This window comes from Hyla sarda, unplaced genomic scaffold (genome assembly GCF_029499605.1).
Source record: "Hyla sarda isolate aHylSar1 unplaced genomic scaffold, aHylSar1.hap1 scaffold_1350, whole genome shotgun sequence".
NCBI lineage: Eukaryota > Metazoa > Chordata > Amphibia > Anura > Hylidae > Hyla > Hyla sarda.
In genome coordinates this window covers 29,512-43,165 of record NW_026607977.1, presented here as the reverse complement: position 1 = coordinate 43,165, position 13,654 = coordinate 29,512, and the positions used below count along the sequence as shown (strand labels likewise).

Below are 13,654 nucleotides of genomic sequence, written 5' to 3'. Positions count from 1 at the left end.
CGGCTGAAAGTAGGCCAGAATGTCAGTCCATGTTGGAGCAGGTTTAGATACAGTCTAAAGCATAGATCTCAAAGTCTGTGCACAGAATTTAGCAAGGGCCTCGCACCTTCTGATGCATCAGGTAGGTGCACAATAGCATAGCCTAACCCTCTGTACTTTGGTCTATATTGATGCGGGACATAGACAGCCAGCTGATGACCAATCCATTAGTGCAATGGATGGCTGGAAGCATTTGTCTTTGCCTTTGCAATACCACAGAAGCAATGCATGGTCAATGTACAGCAATGACACACCTGTGTGAACAGCCAGGAGACCCCCCCCCCCCATGTTATGTTACATAGTTACATAGTTAGTACGGTCGAAAAAAGACATATGTCCATCACGTTCAACCAGGGAATTAAGGGGTAGGGGTGTGGCGCGATATTGGGGAAGGGATGAGATTTTATATTTCTTCATAAGCATTAATCTTATTTTGTCAATTAGGAACATTCAGCACCCACCCGCTATCAAGGCAGCTGCCTATCATGTCATGCCCTACCTGCACAGGTGTGCTGGCTACTCAAATGATCCAATTAAGGAGGCCATTTAGTCAGCAGCAGCAGAAGTCCTGTGCCTGGACGCTCCAACAGGGGCCAGACACAAGCAGAAGCAGAAGCAGCAGAAGCAGCAGCAGCACCACCTTTTGTTTTTTGGCTGCAGCAGCAGCAAGGCCCACAGGGCTGGCTAGCTGGCTAGCCAGCAAGCAGGTAGCAATGAAAGTAGGAATCTTTCTTTTTAACCCTGTAAGGGGGTGGTGCACTGTACCCGAAGATACTGCCATATCGGGTCAATGCATAGGGCGACGGAAGCAAGCTTCGAAATCGGCCCCCGTTCTCAAAAATCCATTTAATATATGGTCCCCAGATAGGGGACGTATCAGATATTAAACTGATAAGAACAGATACTACACTTGATCTTAGCCAAAAGGCCGAGAAGCGATAACCGTGAAAGGGGCGGGCCCAACAAGGTCCCCTTCATGGGCACTATCACTGCTTGCTGTCAGGGAGGCTGCCAGACAATTTTCCATGCACACTCTGGGCTGGGGGGCAGTCAACCACCAGTACACACAGCAGAACCTAAACCCATACCATTATTGCTAAGCAGCAAGACAGGGGCCCATTGCACTCCCACGGGGCCTTTTTAAATGCAATCCATAACCCGGATTTGCCAGGAACCCTTCTTACTCCTCCTACTTGCATGTGACACTGGGCTTAGGATCTGCATAGGAAACACACACACAAGCACACACCTACCTTTGTTGCCTGCAGATGCCTCCTTGGCTGTCCCCAAACGGTATCAAACCAACACCCACGGGAAGCTGTAAGCATAGAGGACATGCCTGCACCCCATTGGACTTACCTGTGTGGGTTAAATCCGGGTTATTTGACAACCTATGGCGGTGATGGTTCTGCTCAGGCAGAGCAGTGCTGATGCTCCTCATAAAGCTGTCGCTGCTGTGAAGGTTCTAGGTGACATCACAAATCCCTTTGGTTACATACACAACAAAGCTGGGTTGTTGTTGTTTACACTCTGCAAGGCCTGTGGAAGTGAGTGACATCATAGCACTGTAGTTCTGAGGGTTCAAGATGGATGCAACAATCTCCTGTTGCTTCTATGAAGGCCGTAATAGACGACATCACCAAACAGCTCCATAGTCACATACACAGCAAAGGAGAGATGTTGTTTACACCTAGTGATGTCAGTGGTATTGAGTGACATCACAGCACAGTGCTAAGGCTCCTGGGCCTGGACACAGCAGCGGCTGCAATATCTCAACGGAGAATACGTTTATATCTATGTGTGTGTGTGCGCATATATATATATATATATATATATATATATATATATATATATATATATATATATCTCCGCCGAAATCACTTTTAAACCCATTTCCACCTTTTTTTCCCTTCTCTTCCTCTTACTTTTTTTTCACGTTTTTTTACGTTTTTCTCCTTTTCGCCTCTTTTCTGGGCGTATTATTCTTCTTTTTCTTCTTTTTTTTCGTCTAATGCATACCCCATCAGTGCAGCAATGCTTATTCAATACCGCCAGCAGATGGAGACACTGGGGGATAATTTTCTAAGGATTTATACTGATTTTTCCTGTCTGAATTTGTCGCACAGAAAGTTGCAGGCCAAATATGTGTGACATTTCTGCGACTTTAGCTTCTAGAGCATTTTTACAACATTATACATAGGTGCTGAATACATAAAAAGCGACTGTTCAGCGACAGACAAGTCGCATCGGCTGAAAGTAGGCCAGAATGTCAGTCCATGTTGGAGCAGGTTTAGATACAGTCTAAAGCATAGATCTCAAAGTCTGTGCACAGAATTTAGCAAGGGCCTCGCACCTTCTGATGCATCAGGTAGGTGCACAATAGCATAGCCTAACCCTCTGTACTTTGGTCTATATTGATGCGGGACATAGACAGCCAGCTGATGACCAATCCATTAGTGCAATGGATGGCTGGAAGCATTTGTCTTTGCCTTTGCAATACCACAGAAGCAATGCATGGTCAATGTACAGCAATGACACACCTGTGTGAACAGCCAGGAGACCCCCCCCCCCCCCCCATGTTATGTTACATAGTTACATAGTTAGTACGGTCGAAAAAAGACATATGTCCATCACGTTCAACCAGGGAATTAAGGGGTAGGGGTGTGGCGCGATATTGGGGAAGGGATGAGATTTTATATTTCTTCATAAGCATTAATCTTATTTTGTCAATTAGGAACATTCAGCACCCACCCGCTATCAAGGCAGCTGCCTATCATGTCATGCCCTACCTGCACAGGTGTGCTGGCTACTCAAATGATCCAATTAAGGAGGCCATTTAGTCAGCAGCAGCAGAAGTCCTGTGCCTGGACGCTCCAACAGGGGCCAGACACAAGCAGAAGCAGAAGCAGCAGAAGCAGCAGCAGCACCACCTTTTGTTTTTTGGCTGCAGCAGCAGCAAGGCCCACAGGGCTGGCTAGCTGGCTAGCCAGCAAGCAGGTAGCAATGAAAGTAGGAATCTTTCTTTTTAACCCTGTAAGGGGGTGGTGCACTGTACCCGAAGATACTGCCATATCGGGTCAATGCATAGGGCGACGGAAGCAAGCTTCGAAATCGGCCCCCGTTCTCAAAAATCCATTTAATATATGGTCCCCAGATAGGGGACGTATCAGATATTAAACTGATAAGAACAGATACTACACTTGATCTTAGCCAAAAGGCCGAGAAGCGATAACCGTGAAAGGGGCGGGCCCAACAAGGTCCCCTTCATGGGCACTATCACTGCTTGCTGTCAGGGAGGCTGCCAGACAATTTTCCATGCACACTCTGGGCTGGGGGGCAGTCAACCACCAGTACACACAGCAGAACCTAAACCCATACCATTATTGCTAAGCAGCAAGACAGGGGCCCATTGCACTCCCACGGGGCCTTTTTAAATGCAATCCATAACCCGGATTTGCCAGGAACCCTTCTTACTCCTCCTACTTGCATGTGACACTGGGCTTAGGATCTGCATAGGAAACACACACACAAGCACACACCTACCTTTGTTGCCTGCAGATGCCTCCTTGGCTGTCCCCAAACGGTATCAAACCAACACCCACGGGAAGCTGTAAGCATAGAGGACATGCCTGCACCCCATTGGACTTACCTGTGTGGGTTAAATCCGGGTTATTTGACAACCTATGGCGGTGATGGTTCTGCTCAGGCAGAGCAGTGCTGATGCTCCTCATAAAGCTGTCGCTGCTGTGAAGGTTCTAGGTGACATCACAAATCCCTTTGGTTACATACACAACAAAGCTGGGTTGTTGTTGTTTACACTCTGCAAGGCCTGTGGAAGTGAGTGACATCATAGCACTGTAGTTCTGAGGGTTCAAGATGGATGCAACAATCTCCTGTTGCTTCTATGAAGGCCGTAATAGACGACATCACCAAACAGCTCCATAGTCACATACACAGCAAAGGAGAGATGTTGTTTACACCTAGTGATGTCAGTGGTATTGAGTGACATCACAGCACAGTGCTAAGGCTCCTGGGCCTGGACACAGCAGCGGCTGCAATATCTCAACGGAGAATACGTTTATATCTATGTGTGTGTGTGCGCATATATATATATATATATATATATATATATATATATATATATATATTCTCCGCCGAAATCACTTTTAAACCCATTTCCACCTTTTTTTCCCTTCTCTTCCTCTTACTTTTTTTTCACGTTTTTTTACGTTTTTCTCCTTTTCGCCTCTTTTCTGGGCGTATTATTCTTCTTTTTCTTCTTTTTTTTCGTCTAATGCATACCCCATCAGTGCAGCAATGCTTATTCAATACCGCCAGCAGATGGAGACACTGGGGGATAATTTTCTAAGGATTTATACTGATTTTTCCTGTCTGAATTTGTCGCACAGAAAGTTGCAGGCCAAATATGTGTGACATTTCTGCGACTTTAGCTTCTAGAGCATTTTTACAACATTATACATAGGTGCTGAATACATAAAAAGCGACTGTTCAGCGACAGACAAGTCGCATCGGCTGAAAGTAGGCCAGAATGTCAGTCCATGTTGGAGCAGGTTTAGATACAGTCTAAAGCATAGATCTCAAAGTCTGTGCACAGAATTTAGCAAGGGCCTCGCACCTTCTGATGCATCAGGTAGGTGCACAATAGCATAGCCTAACCCTCTGTACTTTGGTCTATATTGATGCGGGACATAGACAGCCAGCTGATGACCAATCCATTAGTGCAATGGATGGCTGGAAGCATTTGTCTTTGCCTTTGCAATACCACAGAAGCAATGCATGGTCAATGTACAGCAATGACACACCTGTGTGAACAGCCAGGAGACCCCCCCCCCCCCCCCCATGTTATGTTACATAGTTACATAGTTAGTACGGTCGAAAAAAGACATATGTCCATCACGTTCAACCAGGGAATTAAGGGGTAGGGGTGTGGCGCGATATTGGGGAAGGGATGAGATTTTATATTTCTTCATAAGCATTAATCTTATTTTGTCAATTAGGAACATTCAGCACCCACCCGCTATCAAGGCAGCTGCCTATCATGTCATGCCCTACCTGCACAGGTGTGCTGGCTACTCAAATGATCCAATTAAGGAGGCCATTTAGTCAGCAGCAGCAGAAGTCCTGTGCCTGGACGCTCCAACAGGGGCCAGACACAAGCAGAAGCAGAAGCAGCAGAAGCAGCAGCAGCACCACCTTTTGTTTTTTGGCTGCAGCAGCAGCAAGGCCCACAGGGCTGGCTAGCTGGCTAGCCAGCAAGCAGGTAGCAATGAAAGTAGGAATCTTTCTTTTTAACCCTGTAAGGGGGTGGTGCACTGTACCCGAAGATACTGCCATATCGGGTCAATGCATAGGGCGACGGAAGCAAGCTTCGAAATCGGCCCCCGTTCTCAAAAATCCATTTAATATATGGTCCCCAGATAGGGGACGTATCAGATATTAAACTGATAAGAACAGATACTACACTTGATCTTAGCCAAAAGGCCGAGAAGCGATAACCGTGAAAGGGGCGGGCCCAACAAGGTCCCCTTCATGGGCACTATCACTGCTTGCTGTCAGGGAGGCTGCCAGACAATTTTCCATGCACACTCTGGGCTGGGGGGCAGTCAACCACCAGTACACACAGCAGAACCTAAACCCATACCATTATTGCTAAGCAGCAAGACAGGGGCCCATTGCACTCCCACGGGGCCTTTTTAAATGCAATCCATAACCCGGATTTGCCAGGAACCCTTCTTACTCCTCCTACTTGCATGTGACACTGGGCTTAGGATCTGCATAGGAAACACACACACAAGCACACACCTACCTTTGTTGCCTGCAGATGCCTCCTTGGCTGTCCCCAAACGGTATCAAACCAACACCCACGGGAAGCTGTAAGCATAGAGGACATGCCTGCACCCCATTGGACTTACCTGTGTGGGTTAAATCCGGGTTATTTGACAACCTATGGCGGTGATGGTTCTGCTCAGGCAGAGCAGTGCTGATGCTCCTCATAAAGCTGTCGCTGCTGTGAAGGTTCTAGGTGACATCACAAATCCCTTTGGTTACATACACAACAAAGCTGGGTTGTTGTTGTTTACACTCTGTGGAAGTGAGTGACATCATAGCACTGTAGTTCTGAGGGTTCAAGATGGATGCAACAATCTCCTGTTGCTTCTATGAAGGCCGTAATAGACGACATCACCAAACAGCTCCATAGTCACATACACAGCAAAGGAGAGATGTTGTTTACACCTAGTGATGTCAGTGGTATTGAGTGACATCACAGCACAGTGCTAAGGCTCCTGGGCCTGGACACAGCAGCGGCTGCAATATCTCAACGGAGAATACGTTTATATCTATGTGTGTGTGTGCGCATATATATATATATATATATATATATATATATATATATATATATTTCTCCGCCGAAATCACTTTTAAACCCATTTCCACCTTTTTTTCCCTTCTCTTCCTCTTACTTTTTTTTCACGTTTTTTTACGTTTTTCTCCTTTTCGCCTCTTTTCTGGGCGTATTATTCTTCTTTTTCTTCTTTTTTTTCGTCTAATGCATACCCCATCAGTGCAGCAATGCTTATTCAATACCGCCAGCAGATGGAGACACTGGGGGATAATTTTCTAAGGATTTATACTGATTTTTCCTGTCTGAATTTGTCGCACAGAAAGTTGCAGGCCAAATATGTGTGACATTTCTGCGACTTTAGCTTCTAGAGCATTTTTACAACATTATACATAGGTGCTGAATACATAAAAAGCGACTGTTCAGCGACAGACAAGTCGCATCGGCTGAAAGTAGGCCAGAATGTCAGTCCATGTTGGAGCAGGTTTAGATACAGTCTAAAGCATAGATCTCAAAGTCTGTGCACAGAATTTAGCAAGGGCCTCGCACCTTCTGATGCATCAGGTAGGTGCACAATAGCATAGCCTAACCCTCTGTACTTTGGTCTATATTGATGCGGGACATAGACAGCCAGCTGATGACCAATCCATTAGTGCAATGGATGGCTGGAAGCATTTGTCTTTGCCTTTGCAATACCACAGAAGCAATGCATGGTCAATGTACAGCAATGACACACCTGTGTGAACAGCCAGGAGACCCCCCCCCCCCCCCCCCCATGTTATGTTACATAGTTACATAGTTAGTACGGTCGAAAAAAGACATATGTCCATCACGTTCAACCAGGGAATTAAGGGGTAGGGGTGTGGCGCGATATTGGGGAAGGGATGAGATTTTATATTTCTTCATAAGCATTAATCTTATTTTGTCAATTAGGAACATTCAGCACCCACCCGCTATCAAGGCAGCTGCCTATCATGTCATGCCCTTGCACAGGTGTGCTGGCTACTCAAATGATCCAATTAAGGAGGCCATTTAGTCAGCAGCAGCAGAAGTCCTGTGCCTGGACGCTCCAACAGGGGCCAGACACAAGCAGAAGCAGAAGCAGCAGAAGCAGCAGCAGCACCACCTTTTGTTTTTTGGCTGCAGCAGCAGCAAGGCCCACAGGGCTGGCTAGCTGGCTAGCCAGCAAGCAGGTAGCAATGAAAGTAGGAATCTTTCTTTTTAACCCTGTAAGGGGGTGGTGCACTGTACCCGAAGATACTGCCATATCGGGTCAATGCATAGGGCGACGGAAGCAAGCTTCGAAATCGGCCCCCGTTCTCAAAAATCCATTTAATATATGGTCCCCAGATAGGGGACGTATCAGATATTAAACTGATAAGAACAGATACTACACTTGATCTTAGCCAAAAGGCCGAGAAGCGATAACCGTGAAAGGGGCGGGCCCAACAAGGTCCCCTTCATGGGCACTATCACTGCTTGCTGTCAGGGAGGCTGCCAGACAATTTTCCATGCACACTCTGGGCTGGGGGGCAGTCAACCACCAGTACACACAGCAGAACCTAAACCCATACCATTATTGCTAAGCAGCAAGACAGGGGCCCATTGCACTCCCACGGGGCCTTTTTAAATGCAATCCATAACCCGGATTTGCCAGGAACCCTTCTTACTCCTCCTACTTGCATGTGACACTGGGCTTAGGATCTGCATAGGAAACACACACACAAGCACACACCTACCTTTGTTGCCTGCAGATGCCTCCTTGGCTGTCCCCAAACGGTATCAAACCAACACCCACGGGAAGCTGTAAGCATAGAGGACATGCCTGCACCCCATTGGACTTACCTGTGTGGGTTAAATCCGGGTTATTTGACAACCTATGGCGGTGATGGTTCTGCTCAGGCAGAGCAGTGCTGATGCTCCTCATAAAGCTGTCGCTGCTGTGAAGGTTCTAGGTGACATCACAAATCCCTTTGGTTACATACACAACAAAGCTGGGTTGTTGTTGTTTACACTCTGCAAGGCCTGTGGAAGTTAGTGACATCATAGCACTGTAGTTCTGAGGGTTCAAGATGGATGCAACAATCTCCTGTTGCTTCTATGAAGGCCGTAATAGACGACATCACCAAACAGCTCCATAGTCACATACACAGCAAAGGAGAGATGTTGTTTACACCTAGTGATGTCAGTGGTATTGAGTGACATCACAGCACAGTGCTAAGGCTCCTGGGCCTGGACACAGCAGCGGCTGCAATATCTCAACGGAGAATACGTTTATATCTATGTGTGTGTGTGCGCATATATATATATATATATATATATATATATATATATATATATTTCTCCGCCGAAATCACTTTTAAACCCATTTCCACCTTTTTTTCCCTTCTCTTCCTCTTACTTTTTTTTCACGTTTTTTTACGTTTTTCTCCTTTTCGCCTCTTTTCTGGGCGTATTATTCTTCTTTTTCTTCTTTTTTTTCGTCTAATGCATACCCCATCAGTGCAGCAATGCTTATTCAATACCGCCAGCAGATGGAGACACTGGGGGATAATTTTCTAAGGATTTATACTGATTTTTCCTGTCTGAATTTGTCGCACAGAAAGTTGCAGGCCAAATATGTGTGACATTTCTGCGACTTTAGCTTCTAGAGCATTTTTACAACATTATACATAGGTGCTGAATACATAAAAAGCGACTGTTCAGCGACAGACAAGTCGCATCGGCTGAAAGTAGGCCAGAATGTCAGTCCATGTTGGAGCAGGTTTAGATACAGTCTAAAGCATAGATCTCAAAGTCTGTGCACAGAATTTAGCAAGGGCCTCGCACCTTCTGATGCATCAGGTAGGTGCACAATAGCATAGCCTAACCCTCTGTACTTTGGTCTATATTGATGCGGGACATAGACAGCCAGCTGATGACCAATCCATTAGTGCAATGGATGGCTGGAAGCATTTGTCTTTGCCTTTGCAATACCACAGAAGCAATGCATGGTCAATGTACAGCAATGACACACCTGTGTGAACAGCCAGGAGACCCCCCCCCCCCCCCCCATGTTATGTTACATAGTTACATAGTTAGTACGGTCGAAAAAAGACATATGTCCATCACGTTCAACCAGGGAATTAAGGGGTAGGGGTGTGGCGCGATATTGGGGAAGGGATGAGATTTTATATTTCTTCATAAGCATTAATCTTATTTTGTCAATTAGGAACATTCAGCACCCACCCGCTATCAAGGCAGCTGCCTATCATGTCATGCCCTACCTGCACAGGTGTGCTGGCTACTCAAATGATCCAATTAAGGAGGCCATTTAGTCAGCAGCAGCAGAAGTCCTGTGCCTGGACGCTCCAACAGGGGCCAGACACAAGCAGAAGCAGAAGCAGCAGAAGCAGCAGCAGCACCACCTTTTGTTTTTTGGCTGCAGCAGCAGCAAGGCCCACAGGGCTGGCTAGCTGGCTAGCCAGCAAGCAGGTAGCAATGAAAGTAGGAATCTTTCTTTTTAACCCTGTAAGGGGGTGGTGCACTGTACCCGAAGATACTGCCATATCGGGTCAATGCATAGGGCGACGGAAGCAAGCTTCGAAATCGGCCCCCGTTCTCAAAAATCCATTTAATATATGGTCCCCAGATAGGGGACGTATCAGATATTAAACTGATAAGAACAGATACTACACTTGATCTTAGCCAAAAGGCCGAGAAGCGATAACCGTGAAAGGGGCGGGCCCAACAAGGTCCCCTTCATGGGCACTATCACTGCTTGCTGTCAGGGAGGCTGCCAGACAATTTTCCATGCACACTCTGGGCTGGGGGGCAGTCAACCACCAGTACACACAGCAGAACCTAAACCCATACCATTATTGCTAAGCAGCAAGACAGGGGCCCATTGCACTCCCACGGGGCCTTTTTAAATGCAATCCATAACCCGGATTTGCCAGGAACCCTTCTTACTCCTCCTACTTGCATGTGACACTGGGCTTAGGATCTGCATAGGAAACACACACACAAGCACACACCTACCTTTGTTGCCTGCAGATGCCTCCTTGGCTGTCCCCAAACGGTATCAAACCAACACCCACGGGAAGCTGTAAGCATAGAGGACATGCCTGCACCCCATTGGACTTACCTGTGTGGGTTAAATCCGGGTTATTTGACAACCTATGGCGGTGATGGTTCTGCTCAGGCAGAGCAGTGCTGATGCTCCTCATAAAGCTGTCGCTGCTGTGAAGGTTCTAGGTGACATCACAAATCCCTTTGGTTACATACACAACAAAGCTGGGTTGTTGTTGTTTACACTCTGCAAGGCCTGTGGAAGTGAGTGACATCATAGCACTGTAGTTCTGAGGGTTCAAGATGGATGCAACAATCTCCTGTTGCTTCTATGAAGGCCGTAATAGACGACATCACCAAACAGCTCCATAGTCACATACACAGCAAAGGAGAGATGTTGTTTACACCTAGTGATGTCAGTGGTATTGAGTGACATCACAGCACAGTGCTAAGGCTCCTGGGCCTGGACACAGCAGCGGCTGCAATATCTCAACGGAGAATACGTTTATATCTATGTGTGTGTGTGCGCATATATATATATATATATATATATATATATATATATATATATATATATTTCTCCGCCGAAATCACTTTTAAACCCATTTCCACCTTTTTTTCCCTTCTCTTCCTCTTACTTTTTTTTCACGTTTTTTTACGTTTTTCTCCTTTTCGCCTCTTTTCTGGGCGTATTATTCTTCTTTTTCTTCTTTTTTTTCGTCTAATGCATACCCCATCATTCAATACCGCCAGCAGATGGAGACACTGGGGGATAATTTTCTAAGGATTTATACTGATTTTTCCTGTCTGAATTTGTCGCACAGAAAGTTGCAGGCCAAATATGTGTGACATTTCTGCGACTTTAGCTTCTAGAGCATTTTTACAACATTATACATAGGTGCTGAATACATAAAAAGCGACTGTTCAGCGACAGACAAGTCGCATCGGCTGAAAGTAGGCCAGAATGTCAGTCCATGTTGGAGCAGGTTTAGATACAGTCTAAAGCATAGATCTCAAAGTCTGTGCACAGAATTTAGCAAGGGCCTCGCACCTTCTGATGCATCAGGTAGGTGCACAATAGCATAGCCTAACCCTCTGTACTTTGGTCTATATTGATGCGGGACATAGACAGCCAGCTGATGACCAATCCATTAGTGCAATGGATGGCTGGAAGCATTTGTCTTTGCCTTTGCAATACCACAGAAGCAATGCATGGTCAATGTACAGCAATGACACACCTGTGTGAACAGCCAGGAGACCCCCCCCCCCCCCCCCCCCCATGTTATGTTACATAGTTACATAGTTAGTACGGTCGAAAAAAGACATATGTCCATCACGTTCAACCAGGGAATTAAGGGGTAGGGGTGTGGCGCGATATTGGGGAAGGGATGAGATTTTATATTTCTTCATAAGCATTAATCTTATTTTGTCAATTAGGAACATTCAGCACCCACCCGCTATCAAGGCAGCTGCCTATCATGTCATGCCCTACCTGCACAGGTGTGCTGGCTACTCAAATGATCCAATTAAGGAGGCCATTTAGTCAGCAGCAGCAGAAGTCCTGTGCCTGGACGCTCCAACAGGGGCCAGACACAAGCAGAAGCAGAAGCAGCAGAAGCAGCAGCAGCACCACCTTTTGTTTTTTGGCTGCTGCAGCAGCAGCAAGGCCCACAGGGCTGGCTAGCTGGCTAGCCAGCAAGCAGGTAGCAATGAAAGTAGGAATCTTTCTTTTTAACCCTGTAAGGGGGTGGTGCACTGTACCCGAAGATACTGCCATATCGGGTCAATGCATAGGGCGACGGAAGCAAGCTTCGAAATCGGCCCCCGTTCTCAAAAATCCATTTAATATATGGTCCCCAGATAGGGGACGTATCAGATATTAAACTGATAAGAACAGATACTACACTTGATCTTAGCCAAAAGGCCGAGAAGCGATAACCGTGAAAGGGGCGGGCCCAACAAGGTCCCCTTCATGGGCACTATCACTGCTTGCTGTCAGGGAGGCTGCCAGACAATTTTCCATGCACACTCTGGGCTGGGGGGGCAGTCAACCACCAGTACACACAGCAGAACCTAAACCCATACCATTATTGCTAAGCAGCAAGACAGGGGCCCATTGCACTCCCACGGGGCCTTTTTAAATGCAATCCATAACCCGGATTTGCCAGGAACCCTTCTTACTCCTCCTACTTGCATGTGACACTGGCTTAGGATCTGCATAGGAAACACACACACAAGCACACACCTACCTTTGTTGCCTGCAGATGCCTCCTTGGCTGTCCCCAAACGGTATCAAACCAACACCCACGGGAAGCTGTAAGCATAGAGGACATGCCTGCACCCCATTGGACTTACCTGTGTGGGTTAAATCCGGGTTATTTGACAACCTATGGCGGTGATGGTTCTGCTCAGGCAGAGCAGTGCTGATGCTCCTCATAAAGCTGTCGCTGCTGTGAAGGTTCTAGGTGACATCACAAATCCCTTTGGTTACATACACAACAAAGCTGGGTTGTTGTTGTTTTACACTCTGCAAGGCCTGTGGAAGTGAGTGACATCATAGCACTGTAGTTCTGAGGGTTCAAGATGGATGCAACAATCTCCTGTTGCTTCTATGAAGGCCGTAATAGACGACATCACCAAACAGCTCCATAGTCACATACACAGCAAAGGAGAGATGTTGTTTACACCCTAGTGATGTCAGTGGTATTGAGTGACATCACAGCACAGTGCTAAGGCTCCTGGGCCTGGACACAGCAGCGGCTGCAATATCTCAACGGAGAATACGTTTATATCTATGTGTTGTGTGTGCGCATATATATATATATATATATATATATATATTTCTCCGCCGAAATCACTTTTAAACCCATTTCCACCTTTTTTTCCCTTCTCTTCCTCTTACTTTTTTTTCACGTTTTTTTTACGTTTTTCTCCTTTTCGCCTCTTTTCTGGGCGTATTATTCTTCTTTTTCTTCTTTTTTTTTCGTCTAATGCATACCCCATCAGTGCAGCAATGCTTATTCAATACCGCCAGCAGATGGAGACACTGGGGGATAATTTTCTAAGGATTTATACTGATTTTTCCTGTCTGAATTTGTCGCACAGAAAGTTGCAGGCCAAATATGTGTGACATTTCTGCGACTTTAGCTTCTAGAGCATTTTTACAACATTATACATAGGTGCTGAATACATAAAAAGCGACTG

At 46.2% G+C, this 13,654-nt stretch overlaps 6 non-coding genes across 6 annotated transcripts; all 6 read right to left on the bottom strand.

The window, feature by feature from the left end:
- Positions 1–788: 788 nt before the first annotated feature.
- Positions 789–979, bottom strand: LOC130305961 (U2 spliceosomal RNA). Its single transcript, XR_008855369.1, has one exon. It is a non-coding gene; the product is annotated as a U2 spliceosomal RNA (small nuclear RNA).
- A 2,099-nt stretch (positions 980–3,078) lies between these two features.
- LOC130305959 (U2 spliceosomal RNA) lies at positions 3,079–3,269 on the bottom strand. Its single transcript, XR_008855367.1, has one exon. It is a non-coding gene; the product is annotated as a U2 spliceosomal RNA (small nuclear RNA).
- A 2,093-nt stretch (positions 3,270–5,362) lies between these two features.
- LOC130305958 (U2 spliceosomal RNA) lies at positions 5,363–5,553 on the bottom strand. Its single transcript, XR_008855366.1, has one exon. It is a non-coding gene; the product is annotated as a U2 spliceosomal RNA (small nuclear RNA).
- A 2,082-nt stretch (positions 5,554–7,635) lies between these two features.
- LOC130305957 (U2 spliceosomal RNA) lies at positions 7,636–7,826 on the bottom strand. The gene has a single exon (XR_008855365.1). It is a non-coding gene; the product is annotated as a U2 spliceosomal RNA (small nuclear RNA).
- Positions 7,827–9,916: 2,090 nt separating this feature from the next.
- On the bottom strand, positions 9,917–10,107 carry LOC130305955 (U2 spliceosomal RNA). The gene has a single exon (XR_008855364.1). It is a non-coding gene; the product is annotated as a U2 spliceosomal RNA (small nuclear RNA).
- Positions 10,108–12,195: 2,088 nt separating this feature from the next.
- LOC130305954 (U2 spliceosomal RNA) lies at positions 12,196–12,386 on the bottom strand. Its single transcript, XR_008855363.1, has one exon. It is a non-coding gene; the product is annotated as a U2 spliceosomal RNA (small nuclear RNA).
- Positions 12,387–13,654: the final 1,268 nt, after the last annotated feature.